This window comes from Phyllobates terribilis, unplaced genomic scaffold, assembly GCF_046119375.1.
Source record: "Phyllobates terribilis strain yellow unplaced genomic scaffold, ASM4611937v1 Scaffold_4__5_contigs__length_816908805, whole genome shotgun sequence".
Classification (NCBI taxonomy): domain Eukaryota; kingdom Metazoa; phylum Chordata; class Amphibia; order Anura; family Dendrobatidae; genus Phyllobates; species Phyllobates terribilis.
In genome coordinates, this window is record NW_027362764.1 from 171,820,633 (window position 1) to 171,833,986 (window position 13,354).

General features: G+C 65.5%; 1 protein-coding gene and 1 long non-coding RNA gene across 4 annotated transcripts in view; one reads left to right on the forward strand and one right to left on the reverse strand.

Annotated features, from left to right (window-relative positions):
• LOC141265183 (uncharacterized) overlaps positions 1–13,354 on the forward strand; it is an 88,051-nt gene that overhangs the window by 65,621 nt on the left and 9,076 nt on the right. The gene's annotated exons all lie outside the window — the stretch shown is intronic.
• The window catches only part of ANKRD28 (ankyrin repeat domain 28), a 197,559-nt gene that overhangs the window by 23,326 nt on the left and 160,879 nt on the right, over positions 1–13,354 (reverse strand). The gene's annotated exons all lie outside the window — the stretch shown is intronic.

Below are 13,354 nucleotides of genomic sequence, written 5' to 3' on the forward strand. Positions count from 1 at the left end.
CTTTTTTCCAGCAAAATTTGCAAAGCCATTTTTTTTAGTGACCACAACACATTTGAAGTCCCTTTGAGGGGTGTACATGACAGAAAACACCCAAAAGTGACACCATTCCAACAACTGCACCCCTCAAGCTACTCAAAAATACATTCATGAAGATTATTAACCCTTCAGGTGCATCACAGGAACTAAAGCAACATGGAAGAAAAAAATGAACATTTTAATTTTTCTAACAAAATTTTTTTTCTAGCCTAAATTTTTTAATTTTCACATGGGTAACAGGGTAAATTGCATCCTAAAATTTGTTGGGCATTTTCTCCTGAGTAAACCAATACCTCATATGTGGTCATAAACCACTGTTTGGGCACACGAAAGGGCTCAGAAGGGAAGGAGCGCCATTTCACTTTTTGATTGGAAAATTAGCTCCAAAAGTCAAATTGCGCTCCTTCCCTTCTGAGCCCTGCCATGCGCCCAAACAGTGGTTTATGACCACATATGAGGTATCGGTGTACTCAGGAGAAATTGCCCAACAAATTTTAGGATGCATTTTATCCTGTTACCTATGTGAAAATTAAAAAAAATAGGCTAAAAGAAATTTTTTGTAAAAAAAAAAAAGTATTTTTAATTTTTACGGATTAATTTGTGAAGCACCTGGGGGTTCCAAGTGCTCACTATGCATCTAGATAGGTGCCTTGGGGGGTCTAGTTTCCAAAATGGGGTCACTTGTGGGGGAGCTAGAATGTTTAGGCACACAGGGCCTCTCCAAACGCAACATGGTGTCTGCTAACAATTTGAGCCGAAATTGTTAGCGTACACCATGTTGCGTTTAAAGAGCTCCTGTGTGCCTAAAAATTGGAGCTCACCCATAGGTGACCCCATTTTGGAAACTAGACCCCCCAAGGCACCTATATAGATGCATAGTGAGCACTTGGAACCCCCAGGTGCTTCACAAATTGATTCGTAAAAATGAAAAAGTGGAAAAAAAAATACTTTTTCATTTTTACGGATTAATTTGTGAAGCACTTGGGGGTTCAAAGTGCTCACTATGCATCTAGATAGGTGCCTTGGGGGGTCTAGTTTCCAAAATGGGGTGACTTGTGGGGGAGCTCCAATGTTTCGGCACACAGGGGCTGTCCAAACACGACATGGTGTCCGCTAACAAATTGGAACCATGTTGCGTTTGGAGAGCCCCTGTGTGTGTAAACATTGGAGCTCCCCCACAAGTGACCCCATTTTGGAAACTAGACCCCCCAAGGCACCTATCTAGATGCATAGTGAGCAGTTGGAACCCCCAGGTGCTTCACAAATTGATTTGTAAAAATGAAAAAGTGGAAAAAAAATACTTTTTCATTTTTACGAATCAATTTGTGAAGCACTTGGGGGTTCCAAGTGCTCACTATGCATCTAGATAGGTGCCTTGGGGGGTCTAGTTTCCAAAATGGGGTGACTTGTGGGGGAGCTCCAATGTTTCGGCACACAGGGGCTGTCCAAACACGACATGGTGTCCGCTAACAAATTGGAACCATGTTGCGTTTGGAGAGCCCCTGTGTGTAAACATTGAAGCTCCCCCACAAGTGACCCTATTTTGGAAACTAGACCCCCCAGGGAACTTATCTAGATGTAGTGTATGTGAGTTTGGTGTGTGGTGTGGTGTATACACCACACACACACACAAACAACCTCACATACACTACAACACACACACCAACCTGACATAGGTTGGTGTGTGTTGTAGTGTACGTGAGGTTGTTGTGTGTGTGCGTGATGTTTTGTATGTCATGCTAGTGTGGGTGAGTTCTGTAGGGAAGGTCAGGATGTGTTTAGTCCGGGGACATGTGATGAATTTTGAAACATTCATTCAAACACAGTCCCGGTTTATCAGGACACGTTTCACATTGGAAACGGGTGACCTTTCTTATCCCCCTTTTATGGCAGACCCGGCACCTTTTTCTTACCGTGACCTCACCAGGAAAATGTTGCCCTGGTACCACACGGGAGACTCGAGTTCCAGGGGTGCTGGGGCCCGCTTCTTCTTCGCTTCTAAAAATCAGGGCCTTTATCACCGCCTCCTGGAAGTTGAGGAAGGTGTTGGTGGTCTGGCCTGCACATCGTGACAGCACGTATGCGTTATACAGTGCCATTTGAACGATGTGCACAGCCAGTTTTTTATACCAGACTTTCGCCTTCCTCATCGCACTGTAGGGCTGGAGGACTTGATCAGAAAGATCAACTCCCCCCATGTGCTTGTTGTACCCCAGGGCACAGTCCGGTTTGCGGACCGGTGCTGGGGTACCTCTAACGTTGGTGGCCGTGGTGCCGGGACCATGGATTGTGGTCAAGAAAAAGACATCCCTTTTGTCTTTGTACTTCACCACAACCATGTTGCCGCTACATTGAGCTCGGCTCTCACCCTTTGGGAAAACCTGCTCAATTAGCGTCAAAGGGAGACCCCTCTGGGTTCTGCGCACAGTACCGCAAGCGGCGGTAGCTCTGGCAGAGAGGGACTGAAATAGGGGAATGCTTGTATAAAAGTTATCAACGTATAGATGGTAACCTTTATCAAGCAGTGGGCGGATCAAATCCCACACTATTTTCCCACTTACCTTCAGAGCAGGTGGACATTCTGGGGGCTGAATCCTCGAATCCTTTCCTTCGTAAACTCTAAAGCTGTGAGTGTACCCTGAGGCACTCTCGCACAGCTTGTAGAGCTTTATTCCGTACCTGGCCCTCTTACTGGGCAGGTATTGTCGGAATTGAAGCCTCCCTTTGAAGTGGATGAGGGATTCATCCACAGAAATTTCCCTTTGGGGAGCGTACACTTCAGCAAACTTCTTGCTGAAGTGTTCTATGACCGGACGAATTTTGAACAGTCTGTCAAAATTCGGGTCATCGCGGGGAAGGCTGTCCGTGTTATCCCTGAAATGTAAAAATTTGTGAATGACCTCAAATCTTTTGCGGGTCATCACCATTCCGAACACTGGAGTTTGATATAAAATATCGGTACTCCAGTATTGACGGATTTCTGGTTTCTTCACAATCCCCATGTGAAGTACCAGTCCCCAATATTTTAACATTTCTACTGAGTCAACGGGACTCCAAGTAGAAAACATTGAATTTGGGTTTGCAGACAAAAATTGTTGGGCGTAAATGTTAGTCTGCTCCACCATGAGACTGACAATGGCCTCAGAGAAATAGACTTTGAAAAAGTCTATTTCCCTGAGGTTTGCGGTCTCAAACTGGATTCCTGATTGGGGAAGGAAATCAGGAATCCGCGGAGCGTAATTTTCAGGGACGGGGGTCCACACCGGGGCACTGGTGCTAGGTTGGGCGTGACTAGCACCAGGTTGAGGGTTACTTACAGATGGCTGTGGGTCTTCTTCCACGGCCTCCGGACGATGCCTTGACCTCCGACGTCGTCTTGGTGCCGGCTCGGTGTCACTGGAGGAGGAAGAATGAGAGGAATAGAGGAACGTGGGGTCCTCTCCCTCACTATCAGCTTCGGAGGCAATAAATGAATATGCCTCCTCAGCTGAGTACGCCCTAGGGCGGGACATTTTGTGTGCTGTGGGGAAAAAAAAAATCTAAACTTTATTATTAGTATGAGTGTACGTGTGTATGTGTGAGTGCTTGGTGTAAATCACGTGTGGGGGCGGTCAGGCGCACGGGGCGCAGGAGGGGGCGCGGTCAGGCGCACGGGGCGCAGGAGGGGGCGCGGTCAGGCGCACGGGGCGCAGGAGGGGGCGCGGTCAGGCGCACGGGGCGCAGGAGGGGGCGCGGTCAGGCGCACGGGGCGCAGGAGGGGGCGCAGTCAGGCGCACGGGGCGCAGGAGGGGGCGCAGTCAGGCGCACGGGGCGCAGGAGGGGGCGCAGTCAGGCGCACGGGGCGCAGGAGGGGGCGCAGTCAGGCGCACGGGGCGCAGGAGGGGGCGCAGTCAGGCGCACGGGGCGCAGGAGGGGGCGCAGTCAGGCGCACGGGGCGCAGTCAGGCGCACGGGGCGCAGGAGGGGGCGCAGTCAGGCGCACGGGGCGCAGGAGGGGGCGCAGTCAGGCGCACGGGGCGCAGGAGGGGGCGCAGTCAGGCGCACGGGGCGCAGGAGGGGGCGCAGTCAGGCGCACGGGGCGCAGGAGGGGGCGCAGTCAGGCGCACGGGGCGCAGGAGGGGGCGCAGTCAGGCGCACGGGGCGCAGTCAGGCGCACGGGGCGCAGGAGGGGGCGCAGTCAGGCGCACGGGGCGCAGGAGGGGGCGCAGTCAGGCGCACGGGGCGCAGGAGGGGGCGCAGTCAGGCGCACGGGGCGCAGGAGGGGGCGCAGTCAGGCGCACGAGGGGGCGCAGTCAGGCGCACGAGGGGGCGCAGTCAGGCGCAGGAGGGGGCGCAGTCAGGCGCAGGAGGGGGCGCAGTCAGGCGCAGGAGGGGGCGCAGTCAGGCGCAGGAGGGGGCGCAGTCAGGCGCAGGAGGGGGCGCAGTCAGGCGCAGGAGGGGGCGCAGTCAGGCGCAGGAGGGGGCGCAGTCAGGCGCAGGAGGGGGCGCAGTCAGGCGCAGGAGGGGGCGCAGTCAGGCGCAGGAGGGGGCGCAGTCAGGCGCAGGAGGGGGCGCAGTCAGGCGCAGGAGGGGGCGCAGTCAGGCGCACGGGGCGCAGGAGGGGGCGCAGTCAGGCGCACGGGGCGCAGGAGGGGGCGCAGTCAGGCGCACGGGGCGCAGTCAGGCGCACGGGGCGCAGGAGGGGGCGCAGTCAGGCGCACGGGGCGCAGGAGGGGGCGCAGTCAGGCGCACGGGGCGCAGGAGGGGGCGCAGTCAGGCGCACGGGGGGGCGCAGTCAGGCGCACGGGGGGGCGCAGTCAGGCGCACGGGGGGGCGCAGTCAGGCGCACGGGGGGGCGCAGTCAGGCGCACGGGGGGCGCAGTCAGGCGCACGGGGGGGCGCAGTCAGGCGCACGGGGGGGCGCAGTCAGGCGCACGGGGGGGCGCAGTCAGGCGCACGGGGGGGCGCAGTCAGGCGCACGGGGCGCAGTCAGGCGCACGGGGCGCAGGAGGGGGCGCAGTCAGGCGCACGGGGCGCAGGAGGGGGCGCAGTCAGGCGCACGGGGCGCAGGAGGGGGCGCAGTCAGGCGCACGGGGCGCAGGAGGGGGCGCAGACAGGCGCACGGGGCGCAGGAGGGGGCGCAGTCAGGCGCACGGGGCGCAGGAGGGGGCGCAGTCAGGCGCACGGGGCGCAGGAGGGGGCGCAGTCAGGCGCACGGGGCGCAGGAGGGGGCGCAGTCAGGCGCACGGGGCGCAGTCAGGCGCACGGGGCGCAGGAGGGGGCGCAGTCAGGCGCACGAGGGGGCGCAGTCAGGCGCACGGGGCGCAGGAGGGGGCGCAGTCAGGCGCACGGGGCGCAGGAGGGGGCGCAGTCAGGCGCACGGGGCGCAGGAGGGGGCGCAGTCAGGCGCACGGGGCGCAGGAGGGGGCGCAGTCAGGCGCACGGGGCGCAGGAGGGGGCGCAGTCAGGCGCACGGGGCGCAGGAGGGGGCGCAGTCAGGCGCACGGGGCGCAGGAGGGGGCGCAGTCAGGCGCACGGGGCGCAGGAGGGGGCGCAGTCAGGCGCACGGGGCGCAGGAGGGGGCGCAGTCAGGCGCACGGGGCGCAGGAGGGGGCGCAGTCAGGCGCACGGGGCGCAGTCAGGCGCACGGGGCGCAGGAGAGGGCGCAGCCAGGCGCACGGGGCGCAGGAGGGGGCGCAGTCAGGCGCACGGGGCGCAGGAGGGGGCGCAGTCAGGCGCACGGGGCGCAGGAGGGGGCGCAGTCAGGCGCAGGAGGGGGCGCAGTCAGGCGCAGGAGGGGGCGCAGTCAGGCGCAGGAGGGGGCGCAGTCAGGCGCACGGGGCGCAGGAGGGGGCGCAGTCAGGCGCACGGGGCGCAGGAGGGGGCGCAGTCAGGCGCACGGGGCGCAGGAGGGGGCGCAGTCAGGCGCACGGGGCGCAGGAGGGGGCGCAGTCAGGCGCACGGGGCGCAGTCAGGGGCGCAGTCAGGCGCACGGGGCGCAGTCAGGGGCGCAGTCAGGCGCACGGGGCGCAGTCAGGCGCACGGGGCGCAGGAGGGGGCGCAGTCAGGCGCACGGGGCGCAGTCAGGCGCACGGGGCGCAGGAGGGGGCGCAGTCAGGCGCAGGAGGGGGCGCAGTCAGGCGCACGGGGCGCAGGAGGGGGCGCAGTCAGGCGCACGGGGCGCAGGAGGGGGCGCAGTCAGGCGCACGGGGCGCAGGAGGGGGCGCAGTCAGGCGCACGGGGCGCAGTCAGGCGCACGGGGCGCAGGAGGGGGCGCAGTCAGGCGCACGGGGGGGCGCAGTCAGGCGCACGGGGCGCAGGAGGGGGCGCAGTCAGGCGCACGGGGCGCAGGAGGGGGCGCAGTCAGGCGCACGGGGCGCAGGAGGGGGCGCAGTCAGGCGCACGGGGCGCAGTCAGGCGCACGGGGCGCAGTCAGGCGCACGGGGCGCAGTCAGGCGCACGGGGCGGCGCAGTCAGGTGCACGGGGCGCAGGAGGGGGCGCAGTCAGGCGCACGGGGCGCAGGAGGGGGCGCAGCCAGGCGCACGGGGCGCAGCCAGGCGCAGGAGGGGGCGCAGCCAGGCGCACGGGGCGCAGGAGGGGGCGCAGCCAGGCGCACGGGGCGCAGTCAGGCGCACGGGGCGCAGGAGGGGGCGCAGTCAGGCGCACGGGGCGCAGGAGGGGGCGCAGTCAGGCGCACGGGGCGCAGGAGGGGGCGCAGTCAGGCGCACGGGGCGCAGGAGGGGGCGCAGCCAGGCGCACGGGGCGCAGGAGGGGGCGCAGCCAGGCGCACGGGGCGCAGGAGGGGGCGCAGCCAGGCGCACGGGGCGCAGGAGGGGGCGCAGCCAGGCGCACGGGGCGCAGGAGGGGGCGCAGCCAGGCGCACGGGGCGCAGGAGGGGGCGCAGCCAGGCGCACGGGGCGCAGCCAGGCGCACGGGGCGCAGGAGGGGGCGCAGCCAGGCGCACGGGGCGCAGGAGGGGGCGCAGCCAGGCGCACGGGGCGCAGGAGGGGGCGCAGCCAGGCGCACGGGGCGCAGGAGGGGGCGCAGCCAGGCGCACGGGGCGCAGGAGGGGGCGCAGCCAGGCGCACGGGGCGCAGGAGGGGGCGCAGCCAGGCGCACGGGGCGCAGGAGGGGGCGCAGCCAGGCGCACGGGGCGCAGGAGGGGGCGCAGCCAGGCGCACGGGGCGCAGGAGGGGGCGCAGCCAGGCGCACGGGGCGCAGGAGGGGGCGCAGTCAGGCGCACGGGGCGCAGGAGGGGGCGCAGTCAGGCGCAGGAGGGGGCGCAGTCAGGCGCAGGAGGGGGCGCAGTCAGGCGCAGGAGGGGGCGCAGTCAGGCGCAGGAGGGGGCGCAGTCAGGCGCAGGAGGGGGCGCAGTCAGGCGCACGGGGCGCAGGAGGGGGCGCAGTCAGGCGCACGGGGCGCAGGAGGGGGCGCAGTCAGGCGCACGGGGCGCAGGAGGGGGCGCAGTCAGGCGCACGGGGCGCAGGAGGGGGCGCAGTCAGGCGCACGGGGCGCAGGAGGGGGCGCAGTCAGGCGCACGGGGCGCAGGAGGGGGCGCAGTCAGGCGCACGGGGCGCAGGAGGGGGCGCAGTCAGGCGCAGGAGGGGGCGCAGTCAGGCGCAGGAGGGGGCGCAGCCAGGCGCACGGGGCGCAGGAGGGGGCGCAGCCAGGCGCACGGGGCGCAGCCAGGCGCACGGGGCGCAGGAGGGGGCGCAGCCAGGCGCACGGGGCGCAGGAGGGGGCGCAGCCAGGCGCACGGGGCGCAGGAGGGGGCGCAGCCAGGCGCACGGGGCGCAGGAGGGGGCGCAGTCAGGCGCACGGGGCGCAGGAGGGGGCGCAGTCAGGCGCACGGGGCGCAGGAGGGGGCGCAGTCAGGCGCACGGGGCGCAGGAGGGGGCGCAGTCAGGCGCAGGAGGGGGCGCAGTCAGGCGCAGGAGGGGGCGCAGTCAGGCGCAGGAGGGGGCGCAGTCAGGCGCAGGAGGGGGCGCAGTCAGGCGCAGGAGGGGGCGCAGTCAGGCGCAGGAGGGGGCGCAGTCAGGCGCACGGGGCGCAGGAGGGGGCGCAGTCAGGCGCACGGGGCGCAGGAGGGGGCGCAGTCAGGCGCACGGGGCGCAGGAGGGGGCGCAGTCAGGCGCACGGGGCGCAGGAGGGGGCGCAGTCAGGCGCACGGGGCGCAGGAGGGGGCGCAGCCAGGCGCACGGGGCGCAGGAGGGGGCGCAGCCAGGCGCACGGGGCGCAGGAGGGGGCGCAGCCAGGCGCACGGGGCGCAGGAGGGGGCGCAGTCAGGCGCACGGGGCGCAGGAGGGGGCGCAGTCAGGCGCAGGAGGGGGCGCAGTCAGGCGCAGGAGGGGGCGCAGTCAGGCGCAGGAGGGGGCGCAGTCAGGCGCAGGAGGGGGCGCAGTCAGGCGCAGGAGGGGGCGCAGTCAGGCGCACGGGGCGCAGGAGGGGGCGCAGTCAGGCGCACGGGGCGCAGGAGGGGGCGCAGTCAGGCGCACGGGGCGCAGGAGGGGGCGCAGTCAGGCGCACGGGGCGCAGGAGGGGGCGCAGTCAGGCGCACGGGGCGCAGGAGGGGGCGCAGTCAGGCGCACGGGGCGCAGGAGGGGGCGCAGTCAGGCGCACGGGGCGCAGGAGGGGGCGCAGTCAGGCGCACGGGGCGCAGGAGGGGGCGCAGTCAGGCGCACGGGGCGCAGGAGGGGGCGCAGTCAGGCGCAGGAGGGGGCGCAGTCAGGCGCAGGAGGGGGCGCAGCCAGGCGCACGGGGCGCAGGAGGGGGCGCAGCCAGGCGCACGGGGCGCAGCCAGGCGCACGGGGCGCAGGAGGGGGCGCAGCCAGGCGCACGGGGCGCACGGGGCGCAGGAGGGGGCGCAGCCAGGCGCACGGGGCGCAGGAGGGGGCGCAGCCAGGCGCACGGGGCGCAGGAGGGGGCGCAGTCAGGCGCACGGGGCGCAGGAGGGGGCGCAGTCAGGCGCACGGGGCGCAGGAGGGGGCGCAGTCAGGCGCACGGGGCGCAGGAGGGGGCGCAGTCAGGCGCAGGAGGGGGCGCAGTCAGGCGCAGGAGGGGGCGCAGTCAGGCGCAGGAGGGGGCGCAGTCAGGCGCAGGAGGGGGCGCAGTCAGGCGCAGGAGGGGGCGCAGTCAGGCGCACGGGGCGCAGGAGGGGGCGCAGTCAGGCGCACGGGGCGCAGGAGGGGGCGCAGTCAGGCGCACGGGGCGCAGGAGGGGGCGCAGTCAGGCGCACGGGGCGCAGGAGGGGGCGCAGTCAGGCGCACGGGGCGCAGGAGGGGGCGCAGTCAGGCGCACGGGGCGCAGGAGGGGGCGCAGTCAGGCGCAGGAGGGGGCGCAGTCAGGCGCAGGAGGGGGCGCAGTCAGGCGCAGGAGGGGGCGCAGTCAGGCGCAGGAGGGGGCGCAGTCAGGCGCAGGAGGGGGCGCAGTCAGGCGCAGGAGGGGGCGCAGTCAGGCGCAGGAGGGGGCGCAGTCAGGCGCACGGGGCGCAGGAGGGGGCGCAGTCAGGCGCACGGGGCGCAGGAGGGGGCGCAGTCAGGCGCACGGGGCGCAGGAGGGGGCGCAGTCAGGCGCACGGGGCGCAGGAGGGGGCGCAGTCAGGCGCACGGGGCGCAGGAGGGGGCGCAGTCAGGCGCACGGGGCGCAGGAGGGGGCGCACGGGGCGCAGTCAGGCGCACGGGGCGGCGCAGTCAGGCGCACGGGGCGCAGGAGGGGGCGCAGTCAGGCGCACGGGGCGCAGGAGGGGGCGCAGTCAGGCGCACGGGGCGCAGGAGGGGCGCAGTCATTCGCACGGGGCGCAGGAGGGGGCGCAGTCAGGCGCACGGGGCGCAGTCAGGCGCACGGGGCGCAGTCAGGCGCACGGGGCGCAGGAGGGGGCGCAGTCAGGCGCACGGGGCGCAGTCAGGCGCACGGGGCGCAGGAGGGGGCGCAGCCAGGCGCACGGGGCGCAGGAGGGGGCGCAGTCAGGCGCACGGGGCGCAGGAGGGGGCGCAGTCAGGCGCACGGGGCGCAGTCAGGCGCAGGAGGGGGCGCAGTCAGGCGCAGGAGGGGGCGCAGTCAGGCGCACGGGGCGCAGGAGGGGGCGCAGTCAGGCGCACGGGGCGCAGGAGGGGGCGCAGTCAGGCGCACGGGGCGCAGGAGGGGGCGCAGTCAGGCGCACGGGGCGCAGGAGGGGGCGCAGTCAGGCGCACGGGGCGCAGTCAGGCGCACGGGGCGCAGGAGGGGGCGCAGTCAGGCGCACGGGGCGCAGGAGGGGGCGCAGTCAGGCGCACGGGGCGCAGGAGGGGGCGCAGTCAGGCGCACGGGGCGCAGGAGGGGGCGCAGTCAGGCGCACGGGGCGCAGTCAGGCGCACGGGGCGCAGGAGGGGGCGCAGTCAGGCGCACGGGGCGCAGGAGGGGGCGCAGTCAGGCGCACGGGGCGCAGTCAGGCGCACGGGGCGCAGGAGGGGGCGCAGTCAGGCGCACGGGGCGCAGGAGGGGGCGCAGTCAGGCGCACGGGGCGCAGTCAGGCGCAGGAGGGGGCGCAGTCAGGCGCACGGGGCGCGCAGTCAGGCGCACGGGGCGCAGGAGGGGGCGCAGTCAGGCGCACGGGGCGCAGGAGGGGGCGCAGTCAGGCGCACGGGGCGCAGGAGGGGGCGCAGTCAGGCGCACGGGGCGCAGGAGGGGGCGCAGTCAGGCGCACGGGGCGCAGGAGGGGGCGCAGTCAGGCGCACGGGGCGCAGGAGGGGGCGCAGTCAGGCGCACGGGGCGCAGGAGGGGGCGCAGTCAGGCGCACGGGGCGGCGCAGTCAGGCGCACGGGGCGCAGTCAGGCGCACGGGGCGCAGGAGGGGGCGCAGTCAGGCGCACGGGGCGCAGTCAGGCGCACGGGGCGCAGGAGGGGGCGCAGTCAGGCGCACGGGGCGCAGGAGGGGGCGCGATCAGGCGTACGGGGCGCAGGAGGGGGCGCGCTCAGGCGTACGGGGCGCAGGAGGGGGCGCGCTCAGGCGTACGGGGCGCAGGAGGGGGCGCGCTCAGGCGTACGGGGCGCAGGAGGGGGTTGAGGAGATGGAAGAGCCAGCAGTGATCACTGGGCAGAAAGGGGGGTAGGAGCCGGCAGGCAGCAGGGGGGGTGATCACTCGGATGGCGGGGGGGGGGGCTGGTGATCACTGGGGGGGGTGAGATCCCTGGGGGGGGTGAGATCCCTGGGGGGGTGGGTGGGAGATCCCTGGGGGGGGGGGGAGATCCCTGGGGGGGGGAGATCCCTGGGACTGGGGGATGGTGTTGTGATCACAGGCGCAGGAGACCACCGGCTGTCAGAAGGAGAGCAGCAGCCGGTGGATGAAGACGTGGGAGAGAGCGGAGGGAGCGGTAGGAAATTGGGCTGGGGTGGAGGGGTGGGGGGTGGTAGGGGATGGAGGGGGGGGGGGGGTCGGGGGCTAAGTGGGGGCTGGAGTGAGACAAGGTGAGAAACAATTACCGGCGGCAGCAATGTGGGGCGGCAGGGGATCGCGGGCGGCAGCGGATCGCAGGAAGCAGGGGTCGCTGGCGGTGAGGGTCGCTGGCGGGTCTGGGGTCGACGTCGGCTAACCAATCTCCTCAGCATCCACGGACAGGATAGAAGCTGAGGAATTTGGTTAGCCATTTAAATTTCCTCCTCCACATCTGATTGGAGGGCTAGCGTCACATGGACACTAGCCCCAATCAGATCTGGGGGGGGGGGGGGGACAGAGGTGACACTCCCCCCAGCCAATGGCTGATGCTGTAAGCATCAGGCTATGCCCAGATTGAAATATTTCACCAATTTTCATTGGTGAAATGTTTCATTCATTCCGATTGGCAGTTTCACTAAAAGTGAAAATGAAACTACCAATCGGAGGGGTCCCAGGCACGGGTGGGTTAATCCACCCCCCCGGGGGGTCAACTTCAGGATGTCCAGTTGCATCAGCAACTGTGACACCTGAGTGACCCCGCTCGCAGGCGCTGCAGGGGCTCTTTCCCTCCATGTCACAGACGCTGTGACATGGGTCGGGAACGAACTGTTTTCCATGTCACAAACGGTGTGACACGGGTCGGGAAGGGGTTAAATAAAATGTCCCTGTGCTGAGATAATCTTTTTTTTAAACTATCTTTTTATTTGGTTTTAAGAAAACAACAATTAACAGTGTAAACAATACTTCAGACTGACAAACATTGAAGACTACATAGGAATTAAACCTACATTAAACAAAATACGACAAACAGGGCTGGTTTCAAAAGATTTCAAGGATTACATTCATTAATGGCTACTATTAAATTAGAACAATATTTTCTGGGTGATTCAACCAAACCTTCCAATTAACATTGAAAACTTGTAACTTCTTATTTTTGTGTGTCAATATTTTTTCAAAAGCACAAGTTTTATTTATTGATTGTATTATCTCTTTGTTGGTAGGAATACCTGGGGATTAGCAATATCTTGTAATTGCTATTTTTGTGGCTAGAAGAACACATGAAGCAATTACTCTGCCATTGGAGGGAATAGACTGCATATCTCTGTGCTGAGATAATCTTATAAATGTGCCCCTGCTGTGTACTGTGTAATGGCTGTGTCTGACCGTGCAGGAACATGGTCTGATCATACCACATCTCCTGGGCAGGGAGGAAGCAAAAGAGTATACAGATAGGACATACATAATAAACCGGGCGCTTACCACTGGCCGAGCTATATTGCTTGTTGTGGGTGCTTTATATAGCAAGTGCTCAATTATTATAACACATTCATCAGTACATTAGCTTTGTGTTAAGGACTTAGGAACCCCCCCCCCCACAACTATGACTTACAAGTGGTAAAACTGTGCAATAATTTTACCAAAGTTGTGTAAAAGTCGATTTGTAACCCTGCCAAACCCCACAGTGACACCTTTAAATTTGCAACTTTATCGAAATGTGCTAGTAGACTTGGCCCTAAGTGATTTCCCAATATTTATTGTACACTAGCACCCAGGGGATAATGAGAAGGAAAATATAAGAGCTGCGGCCAAGCCACAAGTCCTGCGTGGTGGCTGGTAAAGGGGTATAATAAATAAATGTGTGTACACAGTGGAATCAATACCCCGTATGCCTTACTGAATCAAGAACTAATTGTACTAAACTGTATGTTTTTAATAAGCATCACACTTTGATCTTCACTGATTATGAACTAACTGGTAATGCAACTGACATCCCCAACAGGAATAGTCCAGCGTCCGGGTGGGCCTCTGATGAGCACAGAGGAATATTCCTTTGTACTCTAGTCATTAAGCATTATATGCCTATTACAAACCACCTGTCTCTACAGGAACTATTGCACAATTTATTGAATCCACATTTTTAGAAAAGCT